Source organism: Tenebrio molitor, chromosome 2, assembly GCF_963966145.1.
Source record: "Tenebrio molitor chromosome 2, icTenMoli1.1, whole genome shotgun sequence".
Classification (NCBI taxonomy): domain Eukaryota; kingdom Metazoa; phylum Arthropoda; class Insecta; order Coleoptera; family Tenebrionidae; genus Tenebrio; species Tenebrio molitor.
In genome coordinates this window covers 29,503,851-29,518,269 of record NC_091047.1, presented here as the reverse complement: position 1 = coordinate 29,518,269, position 14,419 = coordinate 29,503,851, and the positions used below count along the sequence as shown (strand labels likewise).

Sequence of the window (14,419 nt, the reverse complement as noted above, 5' to 3'; positions counted from 1 at the left end):
TTTTCTGCAAAAATTTTTTCAAAAACTTATCGGTAGCATGACACGCAGCATAGCACAAGTGAAGGCAACACTAGGTATCAAGTTTAAAATTGTTAAGAATTGGCCAATTCTGAATTGATTTCAATTACTTTATTTTTGGATATACAGGGTTATTATAAATAAATTGTAGTCCAAGTGGGCGTAAAAACTGAATGTAAATTTGTTATTATTAAAAAATTTATGGTTGCCGCTCCATATAAAAAACATCAAAAGGATGTGAATAAGTGAATACACACAGTTACATTTTGTGCGAAACAACTCAATATTTTTGGATTCAATTGCTAATTTCAAAAAAATAAATAAAAGACTCACCACCGCACTTTTCACCTAAAAAATGACAGTGACAGCGACAAAAATTGACAGTTCACATGAAAGCGGCAAAAATTTCATAACATAGGCATGCCCTACTTCGACTACAATCATTTATAACAACCCTGTTACAACCATTTATAATAATCCTGTATTAGTACATAAAAAGTAGAAGTAAAATGGGTTCTTGTTTTTAATTTGTCGAAATTGATTAAATAAATAGGGGTTCAATATATATTTGAAGTTTGATTTAAATCTGTCAAGATATGATAAAAGTATTAAAATTTAAAGTGACCGCTCTTATTTTTCTTTGAGTGCTGATTAAATGCTAAAACTCAAGAACGGCACATTAATTTAAAAAAAAATCAAAACCACCACCGATTGCAAACAAAACAGTTTTTGCAAATTCTTAATGTAATGCGTCAAAACTAGTTGAGGTTCTTGTTACATTTTGTTAGTGTTTGTGAGTGTTTTTCATTCCCAAAATTTTTACAGCGACACTTGTTTTCTTATTACTTACATTTTCAACAAAACCTTCTGCAATGGTAGTGGATTTCCACGCACCGTGTCCTGTTATTCCGAATTAATTTGTTTAAATGTCAAAAAATTAAATTTTCAAATAGTTTTTATCACCTGTAGGTATATGGCTATAGAAAAAATCTTGTGTACAACACGCAAGAAAGTTGCGTGAGTTTTTCACTAATGCGTTTGCACAACTCGCGTGCCCTCGGTTCCAATTTTCGTGTGGAAAAATCACCTTCAATATTCATTTTCTTACAAATTGCACAAATAGTTATTGAGATAAATATTGTACAATATAATATGTATACTCTACAGACTTAGTTGAGTTAAAGTAAATGGCATCATTTGATTTAAAAGGATTTACAAAAGTTTGAATATACAAAATTGTGAAAATTTTTGACAGAACATTAGTAATTAATATCGATATTTTTGTTTCTTATTGGGGTAAAAAAATTCAAAACGGTGTTTAAATATTACAAAATGAATGAACAACTTGCTGTCTCTCCAGAATTATGTGCAAATATTTTCAATTTATCATTACCAAATTGTTAAAAAGGTTTCTCTAAGAAAACGTTTTTATTCGTTTTTGAGTTAAATAATACCCTCGATAATACCTGACAATATCATTTTATACAGCTCGTTGTAGCAAAGTGCTTCAAAATACCAAATACATACACTACTTTTGTTTGATTTTCTTGTGAAAATACAAAAGTATCCGACTGTTTTCTGATACAAATAATAAACATTTAAAATGTTAAATTTTATTGAAGAACATTCAACAATTATTCACAGAATCTGATAGTATTTTTAATAGAAATAACTTTATATTATCGTACATGAATGTGAACTATACAGTATAGGTATAACAGAAAAAAATGTCTTTCACATTTCCTAACATTTGGTGCAAAATTATTTGTCTTTAGATTCTTCTCTTTTAGAAAGATCAAATAAAATAATTATGACAGGCTGTCTTAGAATACATTGATCTCACATTTTAGTATTTTAAATTCTCGCGTAGCGTTAAAATTTCTTATGGAACTTGACGTTGTTTTTCCACAAATTACCTTTAGTCCAACTCCGCGTAATGTTTAGCTGTAAATTATTTTCCTCCTGCCCTCGCTCCCTCATTCCGTTTTTTATTCGAGATACACATTTACGTCAATTCCCAGTAATTACATTTTCCAGTATTCGTCCTATCATAATAATTTGACTCGCGGAAAAATTTTTAAATTTCGCCTCTCCCGAAAGTCGGTGGAGGCGTCCGCTTCATAACGCCGATTTATGAAATCGTGCATTCTCAATGTTCATTCTGTCCTCCGGAAAAGAGAACCCTTAATTTCGTCCGGTCCAGATTGAAAACGTAAGTCGGCTGTCCCTCGAGATCTTGCAATCGCATTGTCTGCGTTGTTTCTTGCGGTCAGCGGGGTCGGATTTGCGTAATTGTGCGTGTGTTATAAATATAGAGAAGGTCCGGCCTTGTCCATATCGAACTAGATGCGAAAATTCGACGTGCATTTTATACTGTTGGAGTTATCCGTGAAGATTTTCATTCAGAGTTTGCAGCAGGTTATGAAGAATAGGGTAACGCGCGGCGAAGAAGGCCGTCGTAGATTAAAGAGGTTTTTTCTTCAAACGTCCGTAAAATATGACATTGCACTGCTGCATTGATAATGCTAAAGTGTCACTTCATTGTCATGGCATCTAACGAGCTGACCAGCGTCCGTGAAGTTATTATCTCCGCTGATGAGCGGCTGTAAAGTAAACTAGCTAAATCATTTGAAATTCCTACCTGGTTTCTTAACATGTCTTAAATAATTTGTTATGAAGGTTTGAAGAAAAAATAGTATATGTTATTCGGAGCAAAAATGGTTCTATGTGCTTTGGCTGGTTTGTCTGCCTCACTGCGTTGGGCAGCCAATCTACCAGTCGCAGCACATAAAACTTCATTTTTGCTCCTCATAACATAATATACTATTAGATTGGACAATTAAAACAAAAATTTCCTTAACATTTTGCGTTTCCTTTAAATAGAAAAGACTTTTGTAATAAATGATCGTCAACTGAGTAGGTACTGAGTATTTAGTAGATATTTCAAAAATTTTGTTAATTTTTACTTATGTATTTGTTGTTAGATAAATAAAATAAATCTTTAACATTAGCAAACTTCTCTGAATTTTTCCATTTACCTTTAACAAATCTGGATAGTATTATACATTGTTTGCTAGTCGCAATCTATACAATGCAATATTTCCATGCAGTGTATGCAGTAATTGTGCATTTCGAGCTTCATTAATATTTTTAGAGTTCTACCAATATTTAAACAGGGTCAACTGCATAAAACAAATAATTTTACATTACATCAGTCGTTTCTGAACTTATTGGATGGATTGCTGAGTATTTTATTTAAGGAGCAATGTTAATATGGTTGTAGAAATGATCACTTATAATATCCCAAATGCATTGATTATTTCCGGAAAAGCTGATAACGTTTATGATTTTACTATGGCTCAGTTGTAATATTGTTTATTGTATTTCATGTGCAAAGCTTTTCACGGTTCAAACTTGAGGGCTTTACGGGTTCTTGAGCAATAAAACCTCGGTCTGACGCCCGTAACACATTTCCCTTTAATAAAGAGTGCTACCGGAGTAGGACGATGATTGGGGACATTCCTGCATTCGCTTACCAAGGCTTAAGGTAGAAGACAACCACGTGAAAAAATTCAACCAAGAGTGGGATGCAGTGAAACTCAAATACCAAATTAAACATGGCCGCATGCTTTGGTTACCCGGCCTGCAAACTTGCCTACCGTCCAAACCTAAGGGTTTTATAGGTCCTCGGTTTAAGCAACACCACGTGCGACGGCGGTAATACACTCCACTTTGAAGAGTATCACCGAAATGGGAACTTGTTTGGAGATGTTCCTGAGGAGACTACACTGCTGGAGCATTTGCCTACCAAGGTAATGAAACAACTACGGCATTCGGTTGAAGAAAACCTTAAGAAAAACTACAACGAAGAGCAGGCGGCTACGAGATTCGAACCCTCTACCTGTCGAATGGTAAGCAAGCGTGGTAGCCATTTGGCTCGATTTGGATTGTCACATATGGTTTATGGTGTCCTGGGGTGATTCTTTTAATCTAGTACTAGATGTAGAGAAGATAAATTAAAACGTACAGAAGCAAATCTGTCGGTGGTCAATCACAGGTGTTGACGGTCGCTATCTAAGTCCCCGTCTTTATCACAAAACCATATTTTATTTAGTCGACCATTGCCGTCAAGGCGATGACTTAGCTTAGGCTAGGGAAATCTAGCGCTTTATTCTTCTGGCATTTCCGTCATCGCACTTGTGGTGCACTGGCTAGAATTATTCATATATAGATATAGTCATTTTTAATAACATCCGTGCTATCAATTTGACAGTATGTTGGTATCACTTTTTGTTTTACGCCATGTTGGTGGTTGAGTTTTATTGTTTGTTGCTGATGAATCACGAAATATAAATTTTCTTTCACCATAACCTCAATTTCTTGTTTGACATTTTTTGAACTAGAATTTGCTTATACTCTGAATACTGGTTATGAATTTGTGCGTATAATCTGCACCAACATATTAAAAATGACACTGACAGCACGGATGTCATTGAAAACGACTATACAGTGAGTTTTTTTTAAGACTGGCCATGGGGTTTTACATGCTAATTTTTCAACCCCCTGTTAACTTTTGTTCCGATGAAAATATTCAAACCATTTTTGGAATAAAGTTGGAAGATTTTTTAAACTATCGGATAGATTACAATTCAATGTCCCAAACTGTCGAAAAAATTTTTAGGGCGCCGAAATAATAGTACGTCGAGCGGCCGCCAGAGTAGCGCCATTGTCGGCTCAACCAGCACCTGACCATCTCCACTTTTGGACCTTTCGGCGCGCTAAAAAATATTTTTTTCACAACATTTTCGACAGTTTGGGATATTGAATTGTAATCTATCTGATAGTTTGAAAAATCTTCCAACTTTGTTCCAAAAATGGTTTGAATATTTTCATCAGAACAAAAGTTAACAGGGGGTTGAAAAATTAGCATGTAAAACCCTATGGCCAGTCTTAAAAAAAACTCACTGTATATTATTGCCTTTCTCAAACGAAAGTTTTATTTACTATTACATATTAACTTTCCATCCAGTAAATATAAAGTGAAAAATCTGATGCTAGAATGATAATTTGATTTGATGTTGATCTTTTTGTAATTTTTAGCAGTACAATCTGTATTATATTTTGGACAATTTATGTTAATGTTAAAAAATATATTGCACAGCAGAGAATTGGTCTTTTGCTTTTGATATTCATAATATGTATAAGACATTTTTTGTCGACACAAAGGGTTTTGAAAAATATGTCTGAATAAAAGGGCATTCGTTTCTCAGGATCAAATTCTTTATGTAGAATTTCCATAACAGTTATTTATTTATCAATCAACTTTAATGGTATAGCCTCGAAAAATATCTGCTACATTTATTTAAAAAAATTTAATAGGAAACATTCTACAACTTTTTAGCCTCCTATCGCGCTTATATGCAATACTACCTACTTACTACGGAAATTAAGAAAATACATTTATCTTCATGCGATCGAAAATCGCGCCTTTTTGTATTTCGACAGAAACGGTTGGAGTGGCTTTTTTGGTAATCGGACTTGAAACACTTCAAATCCAAGAAGTTGAAATGTCTACAGACCGAGTCAAATGTGAGATCGTTTGAAGCATTAATATGCTTTACCTACGTAGTTGTCGACCTCAACTTTGTCTCGGTCTTCAATCTCTGGGATTAGCACAAAAAGACTCACTTCAACTCTTAATGATATAATCTGCTATTAATTACGTAAGGGCTTTTAGAAAAATATTACCATATTTTCATTGTTCATAAGTATCTAAAATTTCTATAACTTAGAGATATCGGGTTCTCAACAGCTCAAAATCAATTTATAAAGCTTACAAAGATTTCAGGAAATAGTAGCTCTCAGATTTTATACAGTAAGTAACCCTTGTACTTTATTTATTCTGTAAGTATCTAAACCTGAAAGGATGTACTAACAACCTCGTAAAAATTTTAAATTTGCTAAACAAAAACATCACTTTGTGCATAATCAGACGTTGCTTATGCAACCCCCGAGATGAGCTTTAAAATCAAAAAGTTGACAGAAACTGTTCGCCGACCAAAAATACATTAATAATTCAAAGTATCGATTTGGACGTCTGATCTGTTGTGCCCCGTCCGGTTCAAGGGGTTCGGTTTTATTTCGCGCCGCCAGAGGGTGCGGGGGCGGCGTGCTGCGCCAACGAGGCCCCGGACGAGCCGCAGCTTGGGGCCACAAAAACACGACGAAGGTCATCTCGACAAACGCTTATTGAATGTGCTTCCTCCCCCAGGATCTTCCGACAGAATTGATAAGGAATCGCTCGTCAATCGACCGTGTTCGGATAATACGCCGTGATTTCATTTTTTCCTTTTTTTTTCTCTTGTTTGGGGGTAATTTGTCATGCGGTATTATTTCTTGTCTCGACGACGGTATTTCGCCGAGTTTCCGGTCCTCGAACAGCCACGAACGCTGAAAAACAGCACAGGACTCCTCCCCATTCGCTGGCACAAATGGGCCCACAATGGGCCTCATTGTTGCCTTTCGAGGAGAGTTGCCCCGATTACGGGTTTGCGAAGCGATAAGCAAACTGTCGGGGAGTGTTCAATTCTAGTCCAGTTTGAAGTGAAATGACAACCTGCAATCTGGGCAGGTAAATAGATAAGACGACACTTTTAAAAGATATAATTTTTAGAAAAGATAAAATAAACTAAAAAAGGATCGCCACCGCGATTCCTGTAACGTTCAGCCTGAGTAATACCTTTTTATCTTGTTTCAAAGCGTCAATCGTGTTTAGCTGACAGCCCAAACAAGGCGCATTAGAACCTCTTATACCGTGCGATCAACAATTACTTAGGTAAGGGGCGGCTGTGACTTTGACAGTGTCAGATTTTTCGTATCTTTGCTCAACTAATAAACGTCAAACAACTGGCACTACAGAGTGATCAACAAGAATCCAAATCAGAGCAAGCGTTGCAAATTATCGGTCACGTCGTAGCAAAATCATATGCACATAAGCGGTCAAAACATGAGCGTAGACAATTTATGGTCTCAAACGCTACTTAATAAAAAATTATACTTTATGAATTTTAGACGTTGGAATTATAATTGTGCATTTTATTATTATTATAAGATAAGGGAAACAATTTATAAGATTAACAAGAGCAACATTTTACATTTGTAAGAGTAAGTAAATTATCATCTTTATTGCCAAACGCGACGCTACTGGTACGGAGATGCTTCGTTGAAATGTCACATTTCAAAATTCAAGGTTGTTGTTGTTGACAATTTAAGTGATTTAACCTAGAAAACAAATCTTCGATTTCGGCAAAGTTTGCAGACGTTTATTGAAGTTGTAAGCAATAATTATCCCAGAATAAGTTGTAAAATGGGTTTTACCATTAAAGAGAAGGCATTTTTATTAGATTATTTTCGAAAGATGGTGAAACAAGAAAATGAAGACTGGCCTTACTTTGTACCCCCTTACACCGAAGAATTTTAAGCCAGATGTCCGAACCTGATGGTATTGGTTATCAACAAGTTTATCAATGTCTTAAAATTATAGTGCCTAATTTTAGCAAATCATAACCCATCATTAAGAAGAAGTCAGGTCAGTCCTTAGTTCAAATTTTAGAAATGGTGCAAAATGTTCAACAAATTATCAAGGAACATCCCTCAACTTCCATAAGGCGTTTAAGACAACAAGTTAAATTGTGTTATGGCACTTATCAGAAATTTTTTAAGAAGGATATTAATTTGTTTCCCTTTGTGTGTTGCAAGAAATAAAACCCACACATTACCCTAAACAAATTGACAGCTTCATAAGGGTTTTTGAAATTATGAGAGGCGAGTTTGATTCTGTCTGGACCACAATGGAGAACATTTTGAGCAGTTTTTGTGAAAACTTATTTTTTGACCTTGGAGTAATTTAAATGTTTTAAACACTGCTAGAAAAGATACGGGTAAGTTCTCAATTACCCAAAAATTAGAGAATAATAACTTTTACACTTTTCTTACAGAAAACAACAGAACAAAGAATTGTGAAAAATAATTATTTTTAAAATTTTGTAACTCAAGATTGTGCCTTATGAAGGAATTTTGTGTAACTGTGTGTTTTTTCCTTAATCAATAATAAATAATAATTAATTATAACTTGCTTTTAAATCTATTATTCATGAATTACAAAAAATTTATAAAGGCAATTAATGATAGATTTTTGCGAGGTAGGCAACCAACAAAACGAGTGTCCACAGCAAGTAAATAAAAGCGGCTGATCCATGATAGAAATACGTTTCGATAAAACAAAAGATGAGGTAGCACTCTTGATTTGGTTTCTTGTTGATCACTCTGTATTAATCACATTTTAACGCAAAAATGGTGTTTATTTCAGAACATAAAAGATTCATCATTGAATCGTAATGGTGTTTTCAATAACAAAGAATGGACATACAACGCTGTTGCCTGTTTGGTCAAGTTTCGGCAAAAAATTTAAAATTTAAATTGAAACAGGTAGGTATATGCAACCAAAAATACTTCCATGAATTGCAGAACATCTGAACGTCTGAATTTGGACGTACTATCGGTGGACATTAAACCTGGGACATCCTAAATTTGCTTATTGTATATCAGACTTTTGAATTGTCACTCAAAATAAAAATTGTCAGTATTTAAAATTAACTCCTTGAACGTAAGAGATGCTAGATCAATTGTGTTATTATATAAAATCATTGTCAATGAAGAGAACGTTAAAGAACTGAACTTTAACTTGGTGTTTCTGACAATATGTCATAATTTTTATAACCTTGTTTGTAAAAAGCCAAATTTACCCAATGTATATTTCTGATTTTTGACTTTATACAATTGTGACGTTTGTCCCAGGTTTTTATGTCCACCGATAGTACGTCCAAAATCTCAAAGGCTTCTTCGATCTGAATAATTTATAATAATAATTGACGTCTGATTTTTTTGTAGAATCTCTCACGTGCGCTTGAATTAATTCTCTAAATTTTTCCCCATGATTCGGTAATAATTCAAGAACGTGGAAGTTTACAAACAGTTAATGGATAATATGTAATTTTGGATATATGTAGTGATACTAGAGAAAGCTGAAAGAAGTAATTAGAGTTTATTTGGAATTGATGATTTACGTTATTAAATAATTTAAATTTCTTAAATTATAGAAATGTCAGTGAAGCGCTCCAGAAACTGTTGCAACACAGGAAGCTCACATTAAAAAAGCTTTTATCTTTTAGTATTTGCATTTGCTGGGAGCTGCTGCTAGAAAATAATTGTATTTTATCGGATGCGATAGTTGATTCCATTTTAATCCAATTTATACTTTCCCAATATAGAAAAAGTGAAATTTTCCATTAGTTTGTAGTTGTGTGACATCAGCAAATCCCGCGAGGACTTTACAGAATCAAATTGCTCATCTTGCATTCAGCTCGTGTTGACGCAAGCCATTCGCAGTCGTTCGATTCGAACTTGATAACAAACCCCGAAACCGAGTCTCCACTCCGGTGCATTTTTGCTCCTAGTTCAGCTCCGGTATTAATTATCCAAACGGAACGAAATTGAATAGCGCCGCCGTCATCCCCGAACGTAACTTTTTACGCGACCGTTTTGCGGGATGCGATCTCGTAAACTCTTTATAGTGTGTTCCCGAAGAAGTGCATAGTTAAAGTACACTTTATTGCTTCACGCGTTACCTGTCCGACCATTACCTGCGCTCTTTCTTTTATTGTCCTGTTATCGCGTTAATGTAACGTCCTCCTAGATATGTCCGTCAAGAAAATAAAATTCCTCCTCTTTATTATTCGGTTAAATATTTCACTTGATTTGTTACCGAAGACGAGGCATCACGGATCCATTTAGATAGCGGACCTGGCATTTCTCTGCATTATTAAGGGTGGATGGCAAAAAGTAGAAATAATTAAACGATTTGTGACAGAATTTGAAGATAGGCGCGCAAAAAATTGCGCTATATTTTACCGAAGGTGTTCCATTTCCCGTTAAATTATTGGAGGTGGCTCTTACAGAAGTTTTATCTTGTCCGAAATTGTGTCTTGTTCAAACTTGCGATTCCCTTTTTGTTTATGTTTTACTCCGCAGCTGAAAATTTCTGAATCCGGTGAAATATGGAGGCAGCAAAAGGCCCGCTAGATCAGCTTATATTTCAACAAATCCTGAAAAAATCGGGATTATATTGCGTTCACTTCACTGTGTGTAAACACTGCGACTTGAGTGGAGAACTTCCCCATCGGCGATTTTTTCTCGTGGGTTGTCCCGATACACCCCCATTATTTTAAACGCTTCTTTTCAGACTGAAAGGGTGGAGATTGCGAATTTCCCAAACACTACGTCATTATTTTGTCTAATTGTTTATCCTCATCAGACAAATTTTTCATCCTCTGAAAATCCTGAGCCGGCTAGAATTTAATTACTTTTCAACTTATAATGACTAACTTTTTAATTACTTTTTCCAGGAAGTAATTAAACCTTAATCACCTTTTTTATTAGTAGTGAAGTAACTAATTACTTATTTATTGCTTTTTCCGAGTGCAACAAAAAATTCCTTCACATTTTTTAACACATTGGATTAACACTCGGGGTAGCTCGTTTGCAAGTTTATTGGCGAAACCGGCAACAAACGTATCGATTCAATTTCAAGAAATTGGAAGCCCAACAAGCAATGCAATTATGGTTCTGCGGCAAATTAACAACTTCAATTTGGTCTAATTGCATGTAAATCTTATTCCCGGCGAGGACAGTGCGGCTGACCCAATTAAAAGGAGTCGGACGTCAGAAAGGCCGAAAAAATCTTCTTGTTATTTTCATAAAATGGATTGTTATTCAACCGGAAAAGTTCCAGCTTAAGTATTTGTGTGCAGAACGATTTTCGTTGAAGGCCTGATGTTTTAAACATCGGAGTTCTCTAAGACGGAACCATGACAGGATCTGGTCTTGGAAACGACTGTTCTGCAGGAGTATTCCGTGTACATTCGCAGACGTGAATCCTTTGATTCGCGTGGAAATTAGCATATCAAACGCAACTGTCTACATTATATAATAGCATGATAGATCGTACATAAGCACAATCATATATGCATCGAGAAATTCCTACATTTACGCCTCGACTTGTTTGTTGTGAGTTGCTCCGAATCCTGCGAGATCCTGTTTGCGTTTGTGTAGTCAAGGCTTCGGAGTAACGATGTTAATCATAATATTCAATCTCTGCGAACGTTTAGATGCTAAACATTTCACAGAATCACGTAAAGTGACAAGCAAAGTGATGAACTGATGAACAAAAACAAAAATAAAACATTCTCACTCCTACCTAATTATTTATTGGTGGTATTTGGAACTGATTGTCAACACATTACAATGCAATGAAACTGAAATTTTTGTGTCGAAAACGACTCTCAGGTCGGAAAAAAATCACCGCAGACATTGTTCTGTCTTGCAGGATCTCTTACGAATTCTACAATCTTTATTGTTGGTCTGTAAATCAAAAAGTAATCAGCGCACATTAGAATTAGCACTTAATTGTGTCAACAACATCGTTAGAATAATAGAGGGTCGAACAAGGAACCTTGCGGAACACCAGACCTAATTTTTTTGATTTCGACCCTCTACATAAAATACTCACACGTTGCTATACTCCGTTTCTGAGTTCGATGCCGGTAAGTCGTAAAACCGGTTGTCATGAATCAATAATAATCACCGCTTAAGGCACGCACAATCAAATTTCTTGCGCTCGGCTCACGTTAACAAATTGGCCATCCTCGTTCTGAAAGATGTGATGTGCGGGCGTCAGAGTGAGACAACATAATGTTTGGAAGATGCCACGCAAGGGATAGTACTTTAAAGCAGGAAACCCAAAAAGTTGGATTGTAACATTTTAATACCAGTAGAATGGCCTAGGCTGCTTATAATTAATTATTCATGAAATGTTTTGGACGCTTCGGTCATTTTATGGGTTAGCGGCATCGGGCTCAGAAACTCAGATATATCTTCAATTTTAGTGTCAATTAAATTTTGTAACTGTGATGTTAGAATTTAACATGTTAAGGCTCCCAGAAAAACTGAGGTTCTAAAAGGATTTTGTTGTGATACTTTTAAATGTTTAATTAGAGGGTCAATACAGTATCGGTTTGTGACAGCTGGCGACAGTCGACACTCATGCGAATCAAGTTACGACTCCACTTTCATTTTATCTCCGTGTACGGCCCTAATCGGCAATCAGTCATCGATTAGTCCCGTCATGTCGACAGATATTCGTATGTTTTTTTGCAAAGGTTGAAAAGAGAGACCTTTTTGTCACGGATCCGTCCAATTATCCGCATTTTGCTTTGAAGAGACTTATCAAAGCGATTAAGTTCAGTTAAGCTCCAGTTTGCAAATATCCATATAATACAGTAATTGACTCCTGGCACAGGTGAGGCTTAATGTCAGAAAGTGAGACTTGAAACGAGTCGATCGCAGAGGCAGGAGGAGACATCTTGAATCCGGAATAATCTGCATGTTGACTTGAACGATCAAAGCGGAATGTAAAATCGTCGCGGCGAATAATTACGAATATATTACATTCCATTAAGCTCGCTCCATAATGAAATGCCGACAAGCTTTCCTGTTATTAGTGTGTTCGTAGGACGACGGAGGGTTGTTTGCTCGGCAGTCTACACGATGTTTTTAAATTTCACCAAATTGACTTTGACAAGAAATTTTTCTCTAGCACCCCTTTTAACATAATTGTGTAGAGTCAAGTTCTTACTAAATAACCCGCGTTTTAATGACTATCCGAGTAACGAGCACCGGAGAAAGTGTCCTTCTTGCGATCCGGCCCACGCCAGACGCGACAAAGGACGTTGATACAAATTGATGATGGTGGTGCGAAAATAATTCATCAAAGACAAATAGCAAAGATACAAGTGAAACAATAACTTAAAGAAATTTAAATTCTTTTATCTTTGCCTTGGAAGTGATTTTTTTTTAAATGAAATGATATGTACAACTATCCAGGACGATATGATTATCGCACTAAAGCGAATAATTATGGGAGGATTATCTAATTAACGACTAATTAGAAGCTGAATGGTTGTTATTCAAAACATGCTGAAATATTATTGTGTGTGCAATAATCACCATAATTATGGCTTCACTATATTTTAGGATACCATTTATGGGTATTGATTTGCTTAAATATCATTAAATCTTTCCATTTAGTTTTCAAAATGTAAACAACATACTTGTATACATCTATAGGATCAGGTTAGCACAAATTACAGTAATGTGTATTGATAACTCCAGCTAATGAGAGTCGTTAACTTCGAGTCTATTTTTTTTAATCTATTTAGTTCGAAATTGAAGGGTACCAAGCAGGGGTTTCCAAACTTTTCTATGCGTATATATACAGTGAGCATCAAAAGTTTGAAGTTTTTCAAAAATTGCTTAGTTACTTTAATGATATTGAAATATTGAAATTTACCCATTTGAGTTCATTTTATTATTAAAGAAATTTCTTTTTTGTATAAAATTGTAATTTCCCTCACACCCTATTTCTAATTCATCATTTTTGAACTGTGCAAACATAATTGCTAAACGCCTTCCATAATTTTTTTCTTCACAATGTGATGTTTGCTCCAGAAGCGGCTTTTATATAGTTTCCTTCACAAGATTTATTGTCAATAAATTTTCTTTCTAAACGGAGCTCTCATAATCAACATTCAAACATTACTCTATTTCCTATAAATAACGCTGTACGATGTAATTTGTCATAAACCATCAAACACTGATCAAATATTTCTTTTTCAGATTTATACTTGAAGCAGTGCTTTTCAATTCACAGAATTTGCTCTCGGTTATTAGTCACTTCTTGTCAAAATATTCCCATTTCGCAGTTCACGTAACGTATAAATTGTACCATTTCCAGTCTATTTTTTAAATTGTTTTATGACAAGAACCGGAGACAAAGACGTAGAGCTTCCATAACATATTCCCGAGCATTAGAAAATCGCTTTATATAATGATGTTGAGGGAGCGCTTTTTCAGAAGAGATGTAAATCTGTCGTGTGTGTTCCCTGCTAAAATAAATATCAAAACACATTTCCAGTAACCGTTGACAACGCATCATACACATAAACGGTCTACTCCCAGTATCCCTTTTTCCAACTAGCGCTTTTACATTCAATTTTAAATAAGATAAGGTTCAACGTCGAACATCTGTGCTATTACGCAGCATCAAATCCTGCTACCGCAGTACAATAAAATAAATCTTCAGCTTGAACTACCAAAAACTAAAATAGAAGAATAGTTGCGATGAAAAGAAAGCGCCATAAATGCAATCCAGACAATATTAAGTAGATTTCGCTTCACGTCAGTATGTACGACCCTCAAAGTGTATTTTAAAAGTTTTTATCGCTTA

The 14,419-nt window shown here is 35.2% G+C and overlaps 1 protein-coding gene and 1 long non-coding RNA gene across 3 annotated transcripts in view; one reads left to right on the top strand and one right to left on the bottom strand.

Annotated features, from left to right (window-relative positions):
* The window catches only part of side-VII (sidestep VII), a 395,213-nt gene that overhangs the window by 341,772 nt on the left and 39,022 nt on the right, over nucleotides 1–14,419 (bottom strand). The window lies entirely within an intron of this gene.
* LOC138124279 (uncharacterized) lies at nucleotides 7,079–8,148 on the top strand. Its single transcript, XR_011157095.1, has 2 exons — nucleotides 7,079–7,958; nucleotides 8,016–8,148. It is a non-coding gene; the product is annotated as an uncharacterized lncRNA (long non-coding RNA).